Source organism: Panulirus ornatus, chromosome 61 (genome assembly GCF_036320965.1).
Source record: "Panulirus ornatus isolate Po-2019 chromosome 61, ASM3632096v1, whole genome shotgun sequence".
NCBI classification, from domain to species: domain Eukaryota; kingdom Metazoa; phylum Arthropoda; class Malacostraca; order Decapoda; family Palinuridae; genus Panulirus; species Panulirus ornatus.
The window spans coordinates 11815268-11836258 of record NC_092284.1 but is presented as its reverse complement, the minus strand read 5'-3'; the positions used below and the strand labels follow the sequence as shown (position 1 = coordinate 11836258).

General features: G+C 42.0%; 1 protein-coding gene across 4 annotated transcripts in view; it reads left to right on the top strand.

Moving 5' to 3' along the window:
• The first annotated feature begins 304 nt into the window (after nt 1-304).
• Nucleotides 305-20991, top strand: part of LOC139767396 (uncharacterized) — an 800841-nt gene continuing 780154 nt past the window's right edge. For 2 of the 4 annotated variants that reach the window (XR_011717098.1, XR_011717093.1), the window contains exons 1-3: nt 305-436; nt 5223-5355; nt 15818-15971. The gene's annotated coding sequence lies outside the window, so the exon portion shown is untranslated. Of the gene's footprint in view, nt 437-5222; nt 5356-12749; nt 12888-13539; nt 13557-15817; nt 15972-20991 lie in introns of those variants that run through there. The other 2 variants (XR_011717073.1, XR_011717075.1) reach the window with 2 other exon arrangements.

The following is a 20991-nucleotide window of genomic DNA, read 5'->3' as shown; positions in this document are numbered from 1 at the left end:
TTTGAAGACGCCAAAGGGCATTTAGATTAATCCTTCAATTTTTCTCTAAATTTTTGGATGCCTCACCGCAATTCTCTTGACCTTTGGCATCCCCAAAGTGGCATTAAAGTAAGCTTTCCAAATGTTTCTTTCCCTTATGATGCCTCTATGCCCCTGTAATTGCCTTTGGCGGCGCCAAAGGGGATTGAAAATAAACCTTTAATTTGTCTTTTTAATTTTGGATGCCTCCGTGCAGCTGTATTGGACTTTGGCACCCCTAAACGGTCTTTTATATAAAATTTTAATTTATCTCTTTCCCTTCAGATGCCACTACTCCCCTGTAAAGGCCTTTGAAGACGCCAAAGGGGATTTAGATTAATCCTTCAATTTTCCTCTAAGATTTTGGATGCCTCCACGCAATTCCCTTGCACTTTGGCATCCCCAAAGAGGCATTAAGGTAAGCTTTGCAAATGTATCTTTCCCTTTTGGTGCCTCTATGCCCCTGTAATTGTCTTTGGTGGCGCCAAAGGGGATTTAAACTAAAGCTTTAATTTGTCTTTTTATTTTTGGATGCCACCATGCAAAGGTATTGGACTTTGGCACCCCTAAACTGTCTTTTAAGTATACTTTTAATTTTTCTCTTTCCCTTCAGATGCCACTAATCCCCTGTAAAGGCCTTTGAAGACGCCAAAGGGGAGTTAGATTAATCCTTCAATTTTCCTCTAAATTTTTCGGATGCGTCCATTCAATTCTCTTGCCCTTTAGCATCCCCAAAGTGGCATTAAAGTAAGCTTTCCAAATGTTTCTTTCCCTTTTGATGCCTCTATGCCCCTGTAATTGCCTTTGGCGGCACCAAAGGGGATTTAAAATAAACATTTAATTTGTCTTTTTATTTTTGGATGCCACCATGCAACTGTATTGGACTTTGGCACCCCCAAAGGGTATTTTAAGTAAACTTTTAATTACGGTCTTTCCCTTTAGATGCCACTATTCCCCTGTAAAGGCCTTTGAAGACGCCAAAGGGGATTTAGATTAATCCTTCAATTTTCCTATAAATTTTTGGATGTCTCCACGCAATTTTCTTGCCCTTTGGCATCCCCAAAGTGGCATCAAAGTAAGCTTTCGAAATGTTTCTTTCCCTTTTCATGCCTCTATGCCCCTGTAATTGCCTTTGGCGGCGCCAAAGGGGATTTAAACTAAATCTTTAATTTATCTTTTTATTTTTGGATGCCACCATGCAAAGGTATTGGACTTTGGCACCCCTAAACTGTCTTTTAAGTATACTTTTAATTTTTCTCTTTCCCTTCAGATGCCACTATTCCCCTGTAAAGGCCTTTGAAGACGCCAAAGGGGAGTTAGATTAATCCTTCAATTTTCCTCTAAATTTTTCGATGCGTCTATTCAATTCTCTTGCCCTTTAGCATCCCCAAAGTGGCATTAAAGTAAGCTTTCCAAATGTTTCTTTCCCTTTTGATGCCTCTATGCCCCTGTAATTGCCTTTGGCGGCGCCAAAGGGGATTGAAAATAAACCTTTAATTTGTCTTTTTATTTTTGGATGCCACCATGCAACTGTATTGGACTTTGGCACCCCCAAAGGGTATTTTAAGTAAACTTTTAATTACGGTCTTTCCCTTTAGATGCCACTATTCCCCTGTAAAGGCCTTTGAAGACGCCAAAGGGGATTTAGATTAATCCTTCAATTTTCCTCTAAATTTTTGGATGTCTCCACGCAATTCTCTTGCCCTTTGGCATCCCCAAAGTGGCATTAAAGTAAGCTTTCCAAATGTTTCTTTCCCTTTTGATGCCTCTATGCCCCTGTAATTGCCTTTGGCGGCGCCAAAGGGGATTTAAAATAAATCTTTAATTTGTCTTTTTATTTTTGGATGCCACCATGCAAAGGTATTGGACTTTGGCACCCCTAAACGGTCTTTTAAGTAAACTTTTAATTATGTCTCTTTCCCTTCAGATGCCACTATTCCCCTGTAAAGGCCTTTGAAGACGCCAAAGGGGATTTAGATTAATCCTTCAATTTTCCTCTAAATTTTTGGATGCTCCACGCAATTCTCTTGCCCTTTGGCATCCCCAAAGTGGCATTAAAGTAAGCTTTCCAAATGTTTCTTTCCCTTTTGATGCCTCTATGCCCCTGTAATTGCCTTTGGCGGCGCCAAAGGGGATTTAAAATAAACCTTTAATTTGTCTTTTTATTTTTGGATGCCACCATGCAACTGTATTGGACTTTGGCACCCCTAAACGGTCTTTTAAGTAAACTTTTAATTTATCTCTTTCCCTTCAGATGCCACTATTCCCCTGTAAAGGCCTTTGAAGACGCCAAAGGGGATTTAGATTAATCCTTCAATTTTCCTCTAAATTTTTGGATGTCTCCACGCAATTCTCTTGCCCTTTGGCATCCCCAAAGTGGCATTAAAGTAAGCTTTCAAATGTTTCTTTCCCTTTTGATGCCTCTATGCCCCTGTAATTGCCTTTGGCGGCGCCAAAGGGGATTTAAACTAAACTTTAATTTGTCTTTTTATTTTTGGATGCCACCATGCAAAGGTATTGGACTTTGGCACCCCTAAACTGTCTTTTAAGTATACTTTTAATTTTTCTCTTTCCCTTCAGATGCCACTATTCCCCTGTAAAGGCCTTTGAAGACGCCAAAGGGGAGTTAGATTAATCCTTCAATTTTCCTCTAAATTTTTCGGATGCGTCCACTCAATTCTCTTGCCCTTTAGCATCCCCAAAGTGGCATTAAAGTAAGCTTTCCAAATGTTTCTTTCCCTTTTGATGCCTCTATGCCCCTGTAATTGCCTTTGGCGGCGCCAAAGGGGATTTAAAATAAACCTTTAATTTGTCTTTTTATTTTTGGATGCCACCATGCAAAGGTATTAGACTTGGGCACCCCAAAACGGTCTATTAAGTAAACTTTGAATATGTCTCTTTCCCTTCAGATGCCACTATTACCCTGTAAAGGCCTTTGAAGACGCCAAAGGGCATTTAGATTAATCCTTCAATTTTCTCTAAATTTTTGGATGCTCCACGCAATTCTCTTGACCTTTGGCATCCCCAAAGTGGCATTAAAGTAAGCTTTCCAAATGTTTCTTTCCCTTATGATGCCTCTATGCCCCTGTAATTACCTTTGGCGGCGCCAAAGGGGATTGAAAATAAACCTTTAATTTGTCTTTTTATTTTGGATGCCACCATGCAGCTGTATTGGACTTTGGCACCCCTAAACGGTCTTTTATAGTAAAATTTTAATTTATCTCTTTCCCTTCAGATGCCACTACTCCCCTGTAAAGGCCTTTGAAGACGCCAAAGGGGATTTAGATTAATCCTTCAATTTTCCTCTAAGATTTTTGGATGCCTCCACGCAATTCTCTTGCCCTTTGGCATCCCCAAAGTGGCATTAAGTAAGCTTTGCAAATGTTTCTTTCCCTTTTGATGCCTCTATGCCCCTGTAATTGTCCTTTGGCGGCGCCAAAGGGGATTTAAACTAAAGCTTTAATTTGTCTTTTTATTTTTGGATGCCACCATGCAAAGGTATTGGACTTTGGCACCCCTAAACTGTCTTTTAAGTATACTTTTAATTTTTCTCTTTCCCTTCAGATGCCACTAATCCCCTGTAAAGGCCTTTGAAGACGCCAAAGGGGAGTTAGATTAATCCTTCAATTTTCCTCTAAATTTTTCGGATGCGTCCATTCAATTCTCTTGCCCTTTAGCATCCCCAAAGTGGCATTAAAGTAAGCTTTCCAAATGTTTCTTTCCCTTTTGATGCCTCTATGCCCCTGTAATTGCCTTTGGCGGCGCCAAAGGGGATTGAAAATAAACCTTTAATTTGTCTTTTTATTTTTGGATGCCACCAGCCAACTGTATTGGACTTTGGCACCCCCAAAGGGTATTTTAAGTAAAATTTTAATTAGGGTCTTTCCCTTTAGATGCCACTATTCCCCTGTAAAGGCCTTTGAAGACGCCAAAGGGGATTTAGATTAATCCTTCAATTTTCCTATAAATTTTTGGATGTCTCCACGCAATTTTCTTGCCCTTTGGCATCCCCAAAGTGGCATCAAAGTAAGCTTTCGAAATGTTTCTTTCCCTTTTCATGCCTCTATGCCCCTGTAATTGCCTTTGGCGGCGCCAAAGGGGATTTAAACTAAATCTTTAATTTATCTTTTTATTTTTGGATGCCACCATGCAAAGGTATTGGACTTTGGCACCCCTAAACTGTCTTTTAAGTATACTTTTAATTTTTCTCTTTCCCTTCAGATGCCACTATTCCCCTGTAAAGGCCTTTGAAGACGCCAAAGGAGAGTTAGATTAATCCTTCAATTTTCCTCTAAATTTTTCGATGCGTCTATTCAATTCTCTTGCCCTTTAGCATCCCCAAAGTGGCATTAAAGTAAGCTTTCCAAATGTTTCTTTCCCTTTTGATGCCTCTATGCCCCTGTAATTGCCTTTGGCGGCGCCAAAGGGGATTGAAAATAAACCTTTAATTTGTCTTTTTATTTTTGGATGCCACCATGCAACTGTATTGGACTTTGGCACCCCCAAAGGGTATTTTAAGTAAACTTTTAATTACGGTCTTTCCCTTTAGATGCCACTATTCCCCTGCAAAGGCCTTTGAAGACGCCAAAGGGGATTTAGATTAATCCTTCAATTTTCCTCTAAATTTTTGGATTTCTCCACGCAAATCTCTTGCCCTTTGGCATCCCCAAAGTGGCATTAAAGTAAGCTTTCCAAATGTTTCTTTCCCTTTTGATGCTTCTATGCCCCTGCAATTGCCTTTGGCGGCACCAAAGGGGATTTAAAAAAATCTTTAATTTGTCTTTTTATTTTTGGATGCCACCATGCAAAGGTATTAGACTTGGGCACCCCAAAACGGTCTATTAAGTAAACTTTGAATATGTCTCTTTCCCTTCAGATGCCACTATTACCCTGTAAAGGCCTTTGAAGACGCCAAAGGGCATTTAGATTAATCCTTCAATTTTTCTCTAAATTTTTGGATGCCTCACCGCAATTCTCTTGACCTTTGGCATCCCCAAAGTGGCATTAAAGTAAGCTTTCCAAATGTTTCTTTCCCTTATGATGCCTCTATGCCCCTGTAATTACCTTTGGCGGCGCCAAAGGGGATTGAAAATAAACCTTTAATTTGTCTTTTTAATTTTGGATGCCTCCGTGCAGCTGTATTGGACTTTGGCACCCCTAAACGGTCTTTTATATAAAATTTTAATTTATCTCTTTCCCTTCAGATGCCACTACTCCCCTGTAAAGGCCTTTGAAGACGCCAAAGGGGATTTAGATTAATCCTTCAATTTTCCTCTAAGATTTTGGATGCCTCCACGCAATTCCCTTGCACTTTGGCATCCCCAAAGAGGCATTAAGGTAAGCTTTGCAAATGTATCTTTCCCTTTTGGTGCCTCTATGCCCCTGTAATTGTCTTTGGTGGCGCCAAAGGGGATTTAAACTAAAGCTTTAATTTGTCTTTTTATTTTTGGATGCCACCATGCAAAGGTATTGGACTTTGGCACCCCTAAACTGTCTTTTAAGTATACTTTTAATTTTTCTCTTTCCCTTCAGATGCCACTAATCCCCTGTAAAGGCCTTTGAAGACGCCAAAGGGGAGTTAGATTAATCCTTCAATTTTCCTCTAAATTTTTCGGTGCGTCCATTCAATTCTCTTGCCCTTTAGCATCCCCAAAGTGGCATTAAAGTAAGCTTTCCAAATGTTTCTTTCCCTTTTGATACCTCTATGCCCCTGTAATTGCCTTTGGCGGCACCAAAGGGGATTTAAAATAAACATTTAATTTGTCTTTTTATTTTTGGATGCCACCAGCCAACTGTATTGGACTTTGGCACCCCCAAAGGGTATTTTAAGTAAAATTTTAATTAGGGTCTTTCCCTTTAGATGCCACTATTCCCCTGTAAAGGCCTTTGAAGACGCCAAAGGGGATTTAGATTAATCCTTCAATTTTCCTATAAATTTTTGGATGTCTCCACGCAATTTTCTTGCCCTTTGGCATCCCCAAAGTGGCATCAAAGTAAGCTTTCGAAATGTTTCTTTCCCTTTTCATGCCTCTATGCCCCTGTAATTGCCTTTGGCGGCGCCAAAGGGGATTTAAACTAAATCTTTAATTTATCTTTTTATTTTTGGATGCCACCATGCAAAGGTATTGGACTTTGGCACCCCTAAACTGTCTTTTAAGTATACTTTTAATTTTTCTCTTTCCCTTCAGATGCCACTATTCCCCTGTAAAGGCCTTTGAAGACGCCAAAGGAGAGTTAGATTAATCCTTCAATTTTCCTCTAAATTTTTCGATGCGTCTATTCAATTCTCTTGCCCTTTAGCATCCCCAAAGTGGCATTAAAGTAAGCTTTCCAAATGTTTCTTTCCCTTTTGATGCCTCTATGCCCCTGTAATTGCCTTTGGCGGCGCCAAAGGGGATTGAAAATAAACCTTTAATTTGTCTTTTTATTTTTGGATGCCACCATGCAACTGTATTGGACTTTGGCACCCCCAAAGGGTATTTTAAGTAAACTTTTAATTACGGTCTTTCCCTTTAGATGCCACTATTCCCCTGCAAAGGCCTTTGAAGACGCCAAAGGGGATTTAGATTAATCCTTCAATTTTCCTCTAAATTTTTGGATTTCTCCACGCAAATCTCTTGCCCTTTGGCATCCCCAAAGTGGCATTAAAGTAAGCTTTCCAAATGTTTCTTTCCCTTTTGATGCTTCTATGCCCCTGCAATTGCCTTTGGCGGCACCAAAGGGGATTTAAAAAAATCTTTAATTTGTCTTTTTATTTTTGGATGCCACCATGCAAAGGTATTAGACTTGGGCACCCCAAAACGGTCTTTTAAGTAAACTTTGAATATGTCTCTTTCCCTTCAGATGCCACTATTACCCTGTAAAGGCCTTTGAAGACGCCAAAGGGCATTTAGATTAATCCTTCAATTTTCTCTAAATTTTTCGATGCCTCACCGCATTCTCTTGCCCTTTAGCATCCCCAAAGTGGCATTAAAGTAAGCTTTCCAAATGTTTCTTTCCCTTTTGATGCCTCTATGCCCCTGTAATTGCCTTTGGCGGCGCCAAAGGGGATTGAAAATAAACCTTTAATTTGTCTTTTTATTTTTGGATGCCACCATGCAACTGTATTGGACTTTGGCACCCCCAAAGGGTATTTTAAGTAAACTTTTAATTACGGTCTTTCCCTTTAGATGCCACTATTCCCCTGTAAAGGCCTTTGAAGACGCCAAAGGGGATTTAGATTAATCCTTCAATTTTCCTCTAAATTTTTGGATTCTCCACGCAAATCTCTTGCCCTTTGGCATCCCCAAAGTGGCATTAAAGTAAGCTTTCCAAATGTTTCTTTCCCTTTTGATGCCTCTATGCCCCTGCAATTGCCTTTGGCGGCACCAAAGGGGATTTAAAAAAATCTTTAATTTGTCTTTTTATTTTTGGATGCCACCATGCAAAGGTATTAGACTTGGGCACCCCAAAACGGTCTATTAAGTAAACTTTTAATATGTCTCTTTCCCTTCAGATGCCACTATTCCCCTGTAAAGGCCTTTGAAGACGCCAAAGGGATTTAGATTAATCCTTCAATTTTCCTCTAAATTTTTGGATGCGTCACGCAATTCTCTTGCCCTTTGGCATCCCCAAAGTGGCATTAAAGTAAGCTTTCCAAATGTTTCTTTCCCTTTTGATGCCTCTATGCCCCTGTAATTGCCTTTGGCGGCGCCAAAGGGGATTTAAAATAAACATTTAATTTGTCTTTTTATTTTTGGATGCCACCATGCAACTGTATTGGACTTTGGCACCCCCAAAGGGTATTTTAAGTAAACTTTTAATTACGGTCTTTCCCTTTAGATGCCACTATTCCCCTGTAAAGGCCTTTGAAGACGCCAAAGGGGATTTAGATTAATCCTTCAATTTTCCTCTAAATTTTTGGATGTCTCCACGCAATTCTCTTGCCCTTTGGCATCCCCAAAGTGGCATTAAAGTAAGCTTTCCAAATGTTTCTTTCCCTTTTGATGCCTCTATGCCCCTGTAATTGCCTTTGGCGGCGCCAAAGGGGATTTAAAATAAATCTTTAATTTGTCTTTTTATTTTTGGATGCCACCATGCAACTGTATTGTACTTTGGCACCCCCAAAGGGTATTTTAAGTAAACTTTTAATTAGGGTCTTTCCCTTGAGATGCCACTATTCCCCTGTAAAGGCCTTTGAAGACGCCAAATGGGATTTAGATTAATCCTTCAATTTTCCTCTAAATTTTTTGATGTCTCCACGCAATTCTCTTGCCCTTTGGCATCCCCAAAGTGGCATTAAAGTAAGCTTTCCAAATGTTTCTTTCCCTTTTGATGCCTCTATGCCCTGTAATTGCCTTTGGCGGCGCCAAAGGGGATTTAAAATAAACCTTTAATTTGTCTTTTTATTTTTGGATGCCACCATGCAACTGTATTGGACTTTGGCACCCCAAAGGGTATTTTAAGTAAACTTTTAATTAGGGTCTTTCCCTTTAGATGCCACTATTCCCCTGTAAAGGCCTTTGAAGACGCCAAAGGGGATTTAGATTAATCCTTCAATTTTCCTCTAAATTTTTTGATGTCTCCACGCAATTCTCTTGCCCTTTGGCATCCCCAAAGTGGCTATTAAAGTAAGCTTTCCAAATGTTTCTTTCCCTTTTGATGCCTCTATGCCCCTGTAATTGCCTTTGGCGGCGCCAAAGGGGATTTAAAATAAACCTTTAATTTGTCTTTTTATTTTTGGATGCCACCATGCAACTGTATTGGACTTTGGCACCCCCAAAGGGTATTTTAAGTAAACTTTTAATTAGGGTCTTTCCCTTTAGATGCCACTATTCCCCTGTAAAGGCCTTTGAAGACGCCAAAGGGGATTTAGATTAATCCTTCAATTTTCCTATAAATTTTTGGATGTCTCCACGCAATTTCTTGCCCTTTGGCATCCCCAAAGTGGCATTAAAGTAAGCTTTCGAAATGTTTCTTTCCCTTTTGATGCCTCTATGCCCCTGTAATTGCCTTTGGCGGCGCCAAAGGGGATTTAAACTAAATCTTTAATTTGTCTTTTTATTTTTGGATGCCACCATGCAAAGGTATTGGACTTTGGCACCCCTAAACTGTCTTTTAAGTAAACTTTTAATTTTTCTCTTTCCCTTCAGATGCCACTATTCCCCTGTAAAGGCCTTTGAAGACGCCAAAGGAGAGTTAGATTAATCCTTCAATTTTCCTCTAAATTTTTCGATGCGTCTATTCAATTCTCTTGCCCTTTAGCATCCCCAAAGTGGCATTAAAGTAAGCTTTCCAAATGTTTCTTTCCCTTTTGATGCCTCTATGCCCCTGTAATTGCCTTTGGCGGCGCCAAAGGGGATTGAAAATAAACCTTTAATTTGTCTTTTTATTTTTGGATGCCACCATGCAACTGTATTGGACTTTGGCACCCCCAAAGGGTATTTTAAGTAAACTTTTAATTACGGTCTTTCCCTTTAGATGCCACTATTCCCCTGTAAAGGCCTTTGAAGACGCCAAAGGGGATTTAGATTAATCCTTCAATTTTCCTATAAATTTTTGGATGTCTCCACGCAATTCTCTTGCCCTTTGGCATCCCCAAAGTGGCATTAAAGTAAGCTTTCGAAATGTTTCTTTCCCTTTTGATGCCTCTATGCCCCTGTAATTGCCTTTGGCGGCGCCAAAGGGGATTTAAACTAAATCTTTAATTTGTCTTTTTATTTTTGGATGCCACCATGCAAAGGTATTGGACTTTGGCACCCCTAAACGGTCTTTTAAGTAAACTTTTAATTTGTCTCTTTCCCTTCAGATGCCACTATTCCCCTGTAAAGGCCTTTGAAGACGCCAAAGGGGATTTAGATTAATCCTTCAATTTTCTCTAAATTTTTGGATGCCTCACCGCAATTCTCTTGACCTTTGGCATCCCCAAAGTGGCATTAAAGTAAGCTTTCCAAATGTTTCTTTCCCTTTTGATGCCTCTATGCCCCTGTAATTGCCTTTGGCGGCGCCAAAGGGGATTTAAAATAAACCTTTAATTTGTCTTTTTATTTTTGGATGCCACCATGCAACTGTATTGGACTTTGGCACCCCCAAAGGGTATTTTAAGTAAACTTTTAATTAGGGTCTTTCCCTTTAGATGCCACTATTCCCCTGTAAAGGCCTTTGAAGACGCCAAAGGGGATTTAGATTAATCCTTCAATTTTCCTCTAAATTTTTGGATGTCTCCACGCAATTCTCTTGCCCTTTGGCATCCCCAAAGTGGCATTAAAGTAAGCTTTCCAAATGTTTCTTTCCCTTTTGATGCCTCTATGCCCTGTAATTGCCTTTGGCGGCGCCAAAGGGGATTTAAAATAAATCTTTAATTTGTCTTTTTATTTTTGGATGCCACCATGCAAAGGTATTGGACTTTGGCACCCCTAAACGGTCTTTTAAGTAAACTTTTAATTTGTCTCTTTCCCTTCAGATGCCACTATTCCCCTGTAAAGGCCTTTGAAGACGCCAAAGGGGATTTAGATTAATCCTTCAATTTTCTCTAAATTTTTGGATGCCTCCACGCAATTCTCTTGCCCTTTGGCATCCCCAAAGTGGCATTAAAGTAAGCTTTCCAAATGTTTCTTTCCCTTTTGATGCCTCTATGCCCCTGTAATTGCCTTTGGCGGCGCCAAAGGGGATTTAAAATAAACCTTTAATTTGTCTTTTTATTTTTGGATGCCACCATGCAACTGTATTGGACTTTGGCACCCCCAAACGGTATTTTAAGTAAACTTTTAATTAGGGTCTTTCCCTTTAGATGCCACTATTCCCCTGTAAAGGCCTTTGAAGACGCCAAAGGGGATTTAGATTAATCCTTCAATTTTCCTCTAAATTTTTGGATGTCTCCACGCAATTCTCTTGCCCTTTGGCATCCCCAAAGTGGCATTAAAGTAAGCTTTCGAAATGTTTCTTTCCCTTTTGATGCCTCTATGCCCCTGTAATTGCCTTTGGCGGCGCCAAAGGGGATTTAAACTAAATCTTTAATTTGTCTTTTTATTTTTGGATGCCACCATGCAAAGGTATTGGACTTTGGCACCCCTAAACGGTCTTTTAAGTAAACTTTTAATTTGTCTCTTTCCCTTCAGATGCCACTATTCCCCTGTAAAGGCCTTTGAAGACGCCAAAGGGGAGTTAGATTAATCCTTCAATTTTCCTCTAAATTTTTCGATGCGTCTATTCAATTCTCTTGCCCTTTAGCATCCCCAAAGTGGCATTAAAGTAAGCTTTCCAAATGTTTCTTTCCCTTTTGATGCCTCGATGCCCCTGCAATTGCCTTTGGCGGCGCCAAAGGGAATTGAAAATAAACCTTTAATTTGTCTTTTTATTTTTGGATGCCACCATGCAACTGTATTGGACTTTGGCACCCCCAAAGGGTATTTTAAGTAAACTTTTAATTACGGTCTTTCCCTTTAGATGCCACTATTCCCCTGTAAAGGCCTTTGAAGACGCCAAAGGGGATTTAGATTAATCCTTCAATTTTCCTATAAATTTTTGGATGTCTCCACGCAATTTTCTTGCCCTTTGGCATCCCCAAAGTGGCATCAAAGTAAGCTTTCGAAATGTTTCTTTCCCTTTTGATGCCTCTATGCCCCTGTAATTGCCTTTGGCGGCGCCAAAGGGGATTTAAACTAAATCTTTAATTTGTCTTTTTATTTTTGGATGCCACCATGCAAAGGTATTGGACTTTGGCACCCCTAAACTGTCTTTTAAGTAAACTTTTAATTTGTCTCTTTCCCTTCAGATGCCACTATTCCCCTGTAAAGGCCTTTGAAGACGCCAAAGGAGAGTTAGATTAATCCTTCAATTTTCCTCTAAATTTTTCGATGCGTCTAGTCAATTCTCTTGCCCTTTAGCATCCCCAAAGTGGCATTAAAGTAAGCTTTCCAAATGTTTCTTTCCCTTTTGATGCCTCGATGCCCCTGTAATTGCCTTTGGCGGCGCCAAAGGGAATTGAAAATAAACCTTTAATTTGTCTTTTTATTTTTGGATGCCACCATGCAACTGTATTGGACTTTGGCACCCCCAAAGGGTATTTTAAGTAAACTTTTAATTACGGTCTTTCCCTTTAGATGCCACTATTCCCCTGTAAAGGCCTTTGAAGACGCCAAAGGGGATTTAGATTAATCCTTCAATTTTCCTATAAATTTTTGGATGTCTCCACGCAATTTTCTTGCCCTTTGGCATCCCCAAAGTGGCATCAAAGTAAGCTTTCGAAATGTTTCTTTCCCTTTTCATGCCTCTATGCCCCTGTAATTGCCTTTGGCGGCGCCAAAGGGGATTTAAACTAAATCTTTAATTTATCTTTTTATTTTTGGATGCCACCATGCAAAGGTATTGGACTTTGGCACCCCTAAACTGTCTTTTAAGTATACTTTTAATTTGTCTCTTTCCCTTCAGATGCCACTATTCCCCTGTAAAGGCCTTTGAAGACGCCAAAGGAGAGTTAGATTAATCCTTCAATTTTCCTCTAAATTTTTCGATGCGTCTAGTCAATTCTCTTGCCCTTTAGCATCCCCAAAGTGGCATTAAAGTAAGCTTTCCAAATGTTTCTTTCCCTTTTGATGCCTCTATCCCCCTGTAATTACCTTTGGCGGCCCCAAAGGGGATTTAAAATAAACCATTAATATGTCTTTTTATTTTTAGATGCCACCATGCAACTGTATTGGACTTTGGCACCCCCAAAGAGTATTCTAAGTAAACTTTTAATTAGGGTCTTTCCCTTTAGATGCCACTATTCCCCTGTAAAGGCCTTTGAAGACGCCAAAGGGGATTTAGATTAATCCTTCAATTTTCCTCTAAATTTTTGGATGCCTCACCGCAATTCTCTTGACCTTTGGCATCTCCAAAGTGGCATCAAAGTAAGCTTTCAAATGTTTCTTTCCCTTATGATGCCTCTATGCCCCTGTAATTGCTTTTGGCGGCGCCAAAGGGGATTTAAACTAAATCTTTAATTTGTCTTTTTATTTTTGGCTGCAACCATGCAAAGGTAGTAGACTTTGGCACCCCTAAACGGTCTGTTAAGTAAACTTTTAATTAGGGTCTTTCCCTTCAGATGCCACTATTCCCCTGTAAAGGCCTTTGAAGACGCCAAAGGGGAGTTAGATTAATCCTTCAATTTTCCTCTAAATTTTTCGAAGTGTCCATGCAATTCTCTTGCCCTTTGGCATCCCCAAAGTGGCATTAAGGTAAGCGTTGCAGATGCTTCTTTCCCTATTGGTGCCTCTATGCCCCTGCAATTGCCTTTGGTGGCGCCAAAGGGGATTTAAACTAACGCTTTAATTTTTAATCTTTAATTTGTCTTTTTATTTTTGGCTGCAACCATGCAAAGGTAGTAGACTTTGGCACCCCTAAACGGTCTGTTAAGTAAACTTTTAATTAGGGTCTTTCCCTTCAGATGCCACTATTCCCCTGTAAAGGCCTTTGAAGACGCCAAAGGGGAGTTAGATTAATCCTTCAATTTTCCTCTAAATTTTTCGAAGTGTCCATGCAATTCTCTTGCCCTTTGGCATCCCCAAAGTGGCATTAAGGTAAGCGTTGCAGATGCTTCTTTCCCTATTGGTGCCTCTATGCCCCTGCAATTGCCTTTGGTGGCGCCAAAGGGGATTTAAACTAACGCTTTAATTTGTCTTTTATTTTTGGATGCCACCATGCAAAGGTATTGAAGTTTGGCACCCCTAAACGGTCTGTTAAATAAACTTTTAATTTGTCTCTTTCTCTTCAGATGCCACTATTCCCCTGTAAAGGCCTTTGAAGACCTCAAACGGGATATAGATTAATCCTTCAATTTTTCTCTAAATTTTTGGATGCCTCACCGCAATTCTCTTGACCTTTGGCATCCCAAAGTGGCATTAAAGAAAGCTTTCCGAATCTTTCCCTTTTGATGCCTCTATGCCCCTGTAATTGCCTTTGGCGGCCCCAAAGGGGATTTAAAATAAACCATTAATATGTCTTTTTATTTTTAGATGCCACCATGCAACTGTATTGGACTTTGGCACCCCCAAAGGGTATTTTAAATAAACTTTTAATTAGGGTCTTTCCCTTTAGATGCCACTATTCCCCTGTAAAGGCCTTTGAAGACGCCAAAGGGGATTTAGATTAATCCTTCAATTTTCCTCTAAATTTTTGGATGTCTCCACGCAATTTTCTTGCCCTTTGGCATCCCCAAAGTGGTATTAAAGTAAGCTTTCGAAATGTTTCTTTACCTTTTGATGCCTCTATGCCCCTGTAATTGCCTTTGGCGGCGCCAAAGGGGATTTAAACTAAATCTTTAATTTATCTTTTTATTTTTGGATGCCACCATGCAAAGGTATTGGACTTTGGCACCCCTAAACGGTCTGTTAAGTAAACTTTTAATTTGTCTCTTTCCCTTTAGATGCCACTATTCCCCTGTAAAGACCTTTGAAGACGCCAAAGGGGATTTAGATTAATCCTTCAATTTTCCTCTAAATTTTTGGATGCCTCACCGCAATTCTCTTTGAAAGTTATTGTTCATCAATATCTTTTATAAGGTTGTTCTATGCAAAATCGATCTTTCATTGACGGTTGTCCGCAAGAGAACTCCGCTTGGCCTTTGTGCGACCGGCTCCGCCTTGAAACTTTTCTTCATAAAACAATTGCCCGATCTTTCTTTTTTCGGGATAGTTTTTTTTTCACTATCTGGGGTGGTTTGGCATTCCAGATTTTGAGGTTAGGCCCCTTTAGGATGGACATAGGTAAGCCATCCACTGCCCCCGTAGGGGGTAGTGGTAACGGACGCTTCCATGAAAAAGAAGAAACGCTGATTTTGTGTTGACCCATACGACCAGAGCAACGACTCTTGCTTCCCTCAGTCTCTTCCTAATCAGAAACGTCATTGATGGTTGGTTTGGACATGTTGAAACGATTAGGAAACTGGTTAGTGGTGATTTGATAAGTCGATGAAACAGGTAGCGGAGCTACTTAAGTTGACGAAGTTCCATATTCATGACGTGGTCTCGATACCCGTTGCCATGAATTCATGCAGTGGAGTCATCTACTGAACTGATGTCATGGATATGTCAGAGGACGACATTGTGAAGGAACTAGCAAACGAGGACGTTATCGCTGCCTGGCTCATCACCAAAGCTGATTGCTCCATGAAAAAGAGGTTTTATTTATAGCCAGGTTAATGAGTCATGGGAGACCATTGGCTGTAACCACTGGTGAATGACTGGTCAACTATAGGTGAACATGGTGGAAGTGTGGCCAACTCTGTAGTTCCTACTGCAAGAAAGATGTAAAGTAATTCGTCTGGAACTTTGGCTTATGTTACGATTCGTTCAGGCAACAGCTTTTAATTGCTCACAGCATTTTGGAACGTCTGACCCATCCAAATAGGTTATTACAGTTATATGGTTGTTTGCCTTAATTAGCAGTAGAGCTCAACATGGGAACAATGACTACCTACCTTTTTTATTTGCAGTATACAAACAATAAGAGACCAGCTTTTGAAGCTCCTTTTACTGGTAAATGATGACATACAATTGCATCTTGTTTACCCTAACGTTTCACAGATCAAGAATTGTAAGGATAACATTGCTAGCCAGAGGCTTTTGTCCTTGCAGTTGCCACCAATTTGAAGCATATATTTAAAGATGGATGATAATAGATTAAACTATAATGTACCCATGATTTCAGATCTATCATGACCCACACACAAACATTGGTACATGTTACATATAATATTTCTTAATTTAACTTAATATCAATAGAAAAATATGCCTTAATGTGTTCAAGCTGAAAGGAAAATTAAAACACCGTTCATTTCCAGAATTCCAGTCAAACATCGGGTTGGATATGATGACACTCCGACCACCGACGAGGACCACCCTCAGTCGCCTGCTGACGTCGCAAGAGAGAGGGAGGAAGCCGTCATGAGAGCAATCAAGTCTCTTGCCTCAAGGAGGGTGGTACCTCCTCCACGTGTAAGTTTGATAGTGGGGTAAACCTTCGTCGAGTCAAGGAGGGTGGTACCTCCACATGCGAGTTTGATAGGGGGTAAATCTTCGAGTCGAGGAGAGTGGTACCTCCTTCACGTGTGAGTTTGATTAGGGGTAAACCTTCGTCGAGTCAAGGAGAGTGGTACCTCCTTCACGTGTGAGTTTGATTAGGGGTAAACCTTCGTCGAGTCAAGGAGGGTGGTACCTCCTTCACGTGTACGTTTGATAGGGGGTAAACCTTCGTCGAGTCAAGGAGGGTGGTACCTCCTTCACGTGTAAGTTTCATAGGGGGGTAAACCTTCGTCGAGTCAAGGCGTCAACCACCGACATAAATGATTGACATGACGGTATGTGGCAGACTGGGACCCTCCCTGTGACTTGTGTCACGATTGGGAGCATTTGGTTCCTCAGGGAGCGCTATACTCTCATGGTATTGGTAGCCGGGAGACCATGATGTTGTGTCGGAGAGTGAGTTGCCGTAGCACCCAAGGGAGGGAGGGAGAGAGAGAGACATCAAACCCGGCGCGATGCAGTAAGGCTGTTGCGTGTTAGCGAATGACTCGCTCGTTATGTGTCATGCGTCTTCGTCTGTCTTGGAGTGATCCGCCGCCGTGTATCAGGATGGGACGTGCCAATGCGCCAGGATATGAGGTGCAGACGCATGTCAGTTGGTGAGATCGTCGTTTGAAATTGAACGGCTTTGATTTTAGAGGACTAGTCGGGTGTTGTTGTTTATCATTGTTGAGGGGGGTTGTGGAAGAGAACATCTCGTCGTATGCCAGAGAACAACAGACCGCCGTGGTAAACTATCGTACATCGGGGCATGAGCCCACGACGTGTGGTCAAATCGAAACCACTGACTTCTGTCAGGGAGTGAGTAGCGTTCCTCCACCGTCAGATAGGAAGCCGCCCTTGTGTACCAGGGAGTTAGTGGGAACAGTGTGTCCTAGATTGAGGTGCCAACGTGTGCTAGAGAAAGAGCCAGAGAATCTGTCAGTGTGAGCAGCCATTCTTTACCACGGGAGTTTGTTAGGAAGTGAGCAGCGGTTTTGTTTTGTCGCCACTGTAGTAGTGTGAGGTAGGAAGCCAGCCTTCTGCATCAGGGAGTTAGTCTTGTATTGTTTCATGGTGTGAACTACCCACGTATGTTAGACAAAACCACCGACGTGTTTTTGCCTCTAAGGCGTGTGTGTCAGGCAGGAAGTAATCGTAACGGAGTTAGGCCATGTAGTGTATCTGGGAGTGAGCTACCGATGTGTATCAGAGACGATGCCACCGACGTCAATCAGGGAGTGAGCAGTGTTTTTAGTGTGTCAGGTAAGAAGCCATACCGTTGCGTGTCAGAGAGAGAGGATCGAATTTGGTTTGCCATGAAGTGAGCTACCGACACACGTATGTCAGAGACGAAGCTCATCGATGACTGTTGGAGAGTAGGCAAAGTTTTTGAGTTCGTCGAAGTAACGTGTGTTCAAGTAAGCTACCGACATGTATCACAAACTGAACCACCGACGCCTGTCGAGAGTGAGTAACGCTTTCTTTTCACATTTGTAGTGTGTAAGGCAGGAAGCCGCAATGTATGTATAAACGAATTAGTCGAAGTAGATTGTCGAGGAATGAACCAACGACGCCACACTAAAGCGTCCCTTTAGGACATTTGTTATAGCTAATGCCAGACGACTATTTTCCACTTGCATGGTTTATGGGTCGTCAAAGTAAAGCTTTACATTCAGTCTTTTATTTTGGCTAACGGTAGACGGTTTTATATAGGTTTTGTGGGACACATATGTGAGTCGTCGAATTAAAGTTTTATTTGAGGAAATTTCCTCTGGCTAACACTTGTGCGTGCTACATGGGTCATCAAAGAAAAGCTGCACGTTGGTGACTTTACTCTAGCTTCGACAGACAATTTCATTTTGCTGTTGAGGGCAACACAGGTAATCAAAGTAAAACCTTACTGAGTTTATGCTGAACAATGCCAAACGATATTCGGCAGTTCTATCGAGCTCCACAGGTCATCAGAATAAGCTTCACTTTGGGAATTATATATTTTTGGTACATGACTGGCGATTATATTTAGCTTTTAGGGAGTGATATGAGCTTAAGGTATTAGTCGGTAGGTTATGTGTTAGGGAGCGAGTTGCCGTAGTCCCCCAAGGAGACAGCCACTGCAGGGGATGGTGGTGGCTGACACCCTACTGTCAGGGAGTGAATCGCCGGCATGTGTCGGGCTTCATTGTCAGTCTTGGAGTGCGCTGACGTCCTGTGTCAGCAAGACACGGACCAACACGCGCCAGGCTGTGAGATGCTGACGTATGTCAGCTGGTGAGACATCATTGGAAAAAGCGGCTCTGATGGTACAGTCGTTCTTGTTTAACAGGGAAGGAATACCTTAATTTTCTCAGACAACAAGCCGTCGTAGTGCACTGTCGTACGTCAAGACGTACGTACATATATATATATACTCGTTAACAAGATGCCTTGATTAGGGCATTCAGGTGCCCCTGCTGCCTCGAACATCGTATGAAAAATAAATCGACCACAACAGTTCGCATACGTGTCTTGGAAATTCCCGTCGACAAAGGTTGTTTTGGGAAATACCACATTAAAAGCAGGACGAGCATATTGCTCATGTTTTAGTCTGGTCTGTTGACACACTTCTGTTGATGCTGTGTCCATTTATTATTACACGTTAGGGAAGTACTATAAATACATATGGGGTCATTGGAAACCATCGGTGAAATTCCATATTCTATGGTGAGTGTGGTAAATGGTGATATAGGTTGGTAGTCGTGGGTATGGCCGTCCTCAGAGATGTACTATCTATAATCGCGATAAAAATATATATCCATCGTCGAGGACAAAATGTATTCTTAAGATCACATTTTGTCTCAGTCGTGGTTTACCGTAAAAAGACAAACAAGTAAAACATTGTTTAGAAATTGACTGACGTCAGAAGAGTCGGAATATATTATAAACGTGGACGACGTCTGAATCCGAATTGTTACATTGACTCTGACTTGGACGGACTGACATTCAAAATATATACTTTATTATAGAGCAAAAGAAATTTTCCTACATAAACGTTTAGGAACACACGCATGTAGCATGAGTACATGGAATATTAGTAAGTGTATAGTCAAAAAGGAATGTTACAAAACGATAAAAGGCCATGCAAGTCATTTCATTGGATTGAGACAACGCCTTGCCATACAATAAAGCCCCGCTTCTGCTTCGAGATGGCGGAGGAGCGCGGTCATTCAGAAACCGAAGATTACTATGTTTCTGGTTCATACGTTCATTTCCTGAGTTGTTCTGGTGAGTGACATTATCGCGTTGAGGGTTCCGGGAAGTGTAGTGGTGTAGGACACTTCAGGAGACTAGAGAAGAGGTAAGGTACTGGTCACTGAGATACTCGGGGTAAAACCCAATTTGCTGACATAAGTCTTGTGGTGGTGGAAAGATGAGGATATGTGGCCACAGGTGTCAGGTCGCCGGCTCGGTAGCTGCCAGCTGGCTTCGTGCTCCCGGCTCGGAGTGGAATGATGTTTGCATAAACGAAGGTCTTATTTCTAGCCAGGTATGAGTAACATTTGGAGATTAATGGTTTTAACCAATGTAGAGTGAGTGGTGAACTATACTTAGGTGTACTTAGCATAATTAGCACAGCTAGAAAATGTAGAAAACCTAAGAACTCTGTAGACAGACACTTCGAAGTATATTACTGTTCAGTCAGATGACAGCTTATGATTATTCATCCTGGAAGGTGTAACCCGCCATTCACATTATTACAGTTAACATGGTTTTGGTAAATTGGCGGTTTAGCTCATTTGAAAAACTTCTTTTTTTTCTTTGAGATTCCCAACATACAAACAGTAACAGACCACCGGGTCCTTTTGAAGCTTCATGTTTCATGGGAAAGAAATTAGAAATCTGCTGTAAGAGCTCGCCCCACTGCCAAATATTGCTTATACGTGGCCAGTTCATGCGTTCTCACACCAGCAGACCACAAAAATAATGGTACATTTCCATTATGATCATTTACTTCTGGGGATGTTAGGTAAGATTTTCATAGGCTGTGGTCGGCTTTGCGGGCACATACTGCACTGGGTCACAGTGAGGTAGGCTAGAATAAGCGGGTGAGTGGTGGCTTCTGTACTAGATCATGGTGACGTAAGGTAGCTTCGGTCAGCCGCGAAGCGGTGGCTAGTATACAGGATCACGGTGAGGTGGCCCAGAAATGGGCGATGAGAGTTGTGGCTACTTTACTGAGTTATGGTGAGGTAGGCTAGTGTCGGCTGGCCGGGGAGTGGCAGCTCGTCTACTGGATCGCGGTGAGGTAGGCAAGGGTCGGCTGGCCAGGGAGTAGCAGGTTGTCTACTGGATCGCGGTGAAGTAGGCAAGGGTCGGCTGGCCAGGGAGTGGCAGCTTGTCTACTGGATCGCGTTGAGGTAGGCTAGGGTTGGCGGGGCAGGGTGTGGCACCTCGTCTACTGGATCGCGTTGAGGTAGGCTAAGGTCGGCTGGCCAGGGGGCGGCAGCTTGTCTTCTAGATCACGTTGAGGTAGGCAAGGATCGGTTGGCCAGGGAGCGGCAGCTCGTCTACTGGATCGAGGTGAGGTAGGCTAGGGTTGGCTGGCCAGGGAGCGGCAGCTTGTCGGCTGGCCAGGGAGTGGCAGCTCGACTACTAGATCACGTTGAGGTAGGAAAGGGTTGGCTGGCCAGTGAGCGGCAGCTTGTCTACTGGATCTCGGTGAGGTAGGTTAAGGTCGGCTAGCCAGGGAGTGGCAGCTTTTCTACTGGATCGCGGTGAGGTAGGCTAGGGTCGGCTGGCCAGGAAGCGGCAGCTTGTCTACTGGATCTCGGTGATGTAGGTTAAGGTCGGCTGGCCAGGGAGCGGCAGCTTTTCTACTAGATCGCGGTGAGGTAGGCTAGGGGCGGCTGGCCAGGGAGCGGCAGCTTGTCTACAGGATTGCGTTGAGGTAGGGTAGGGTCGGCTGCCCAGGGAG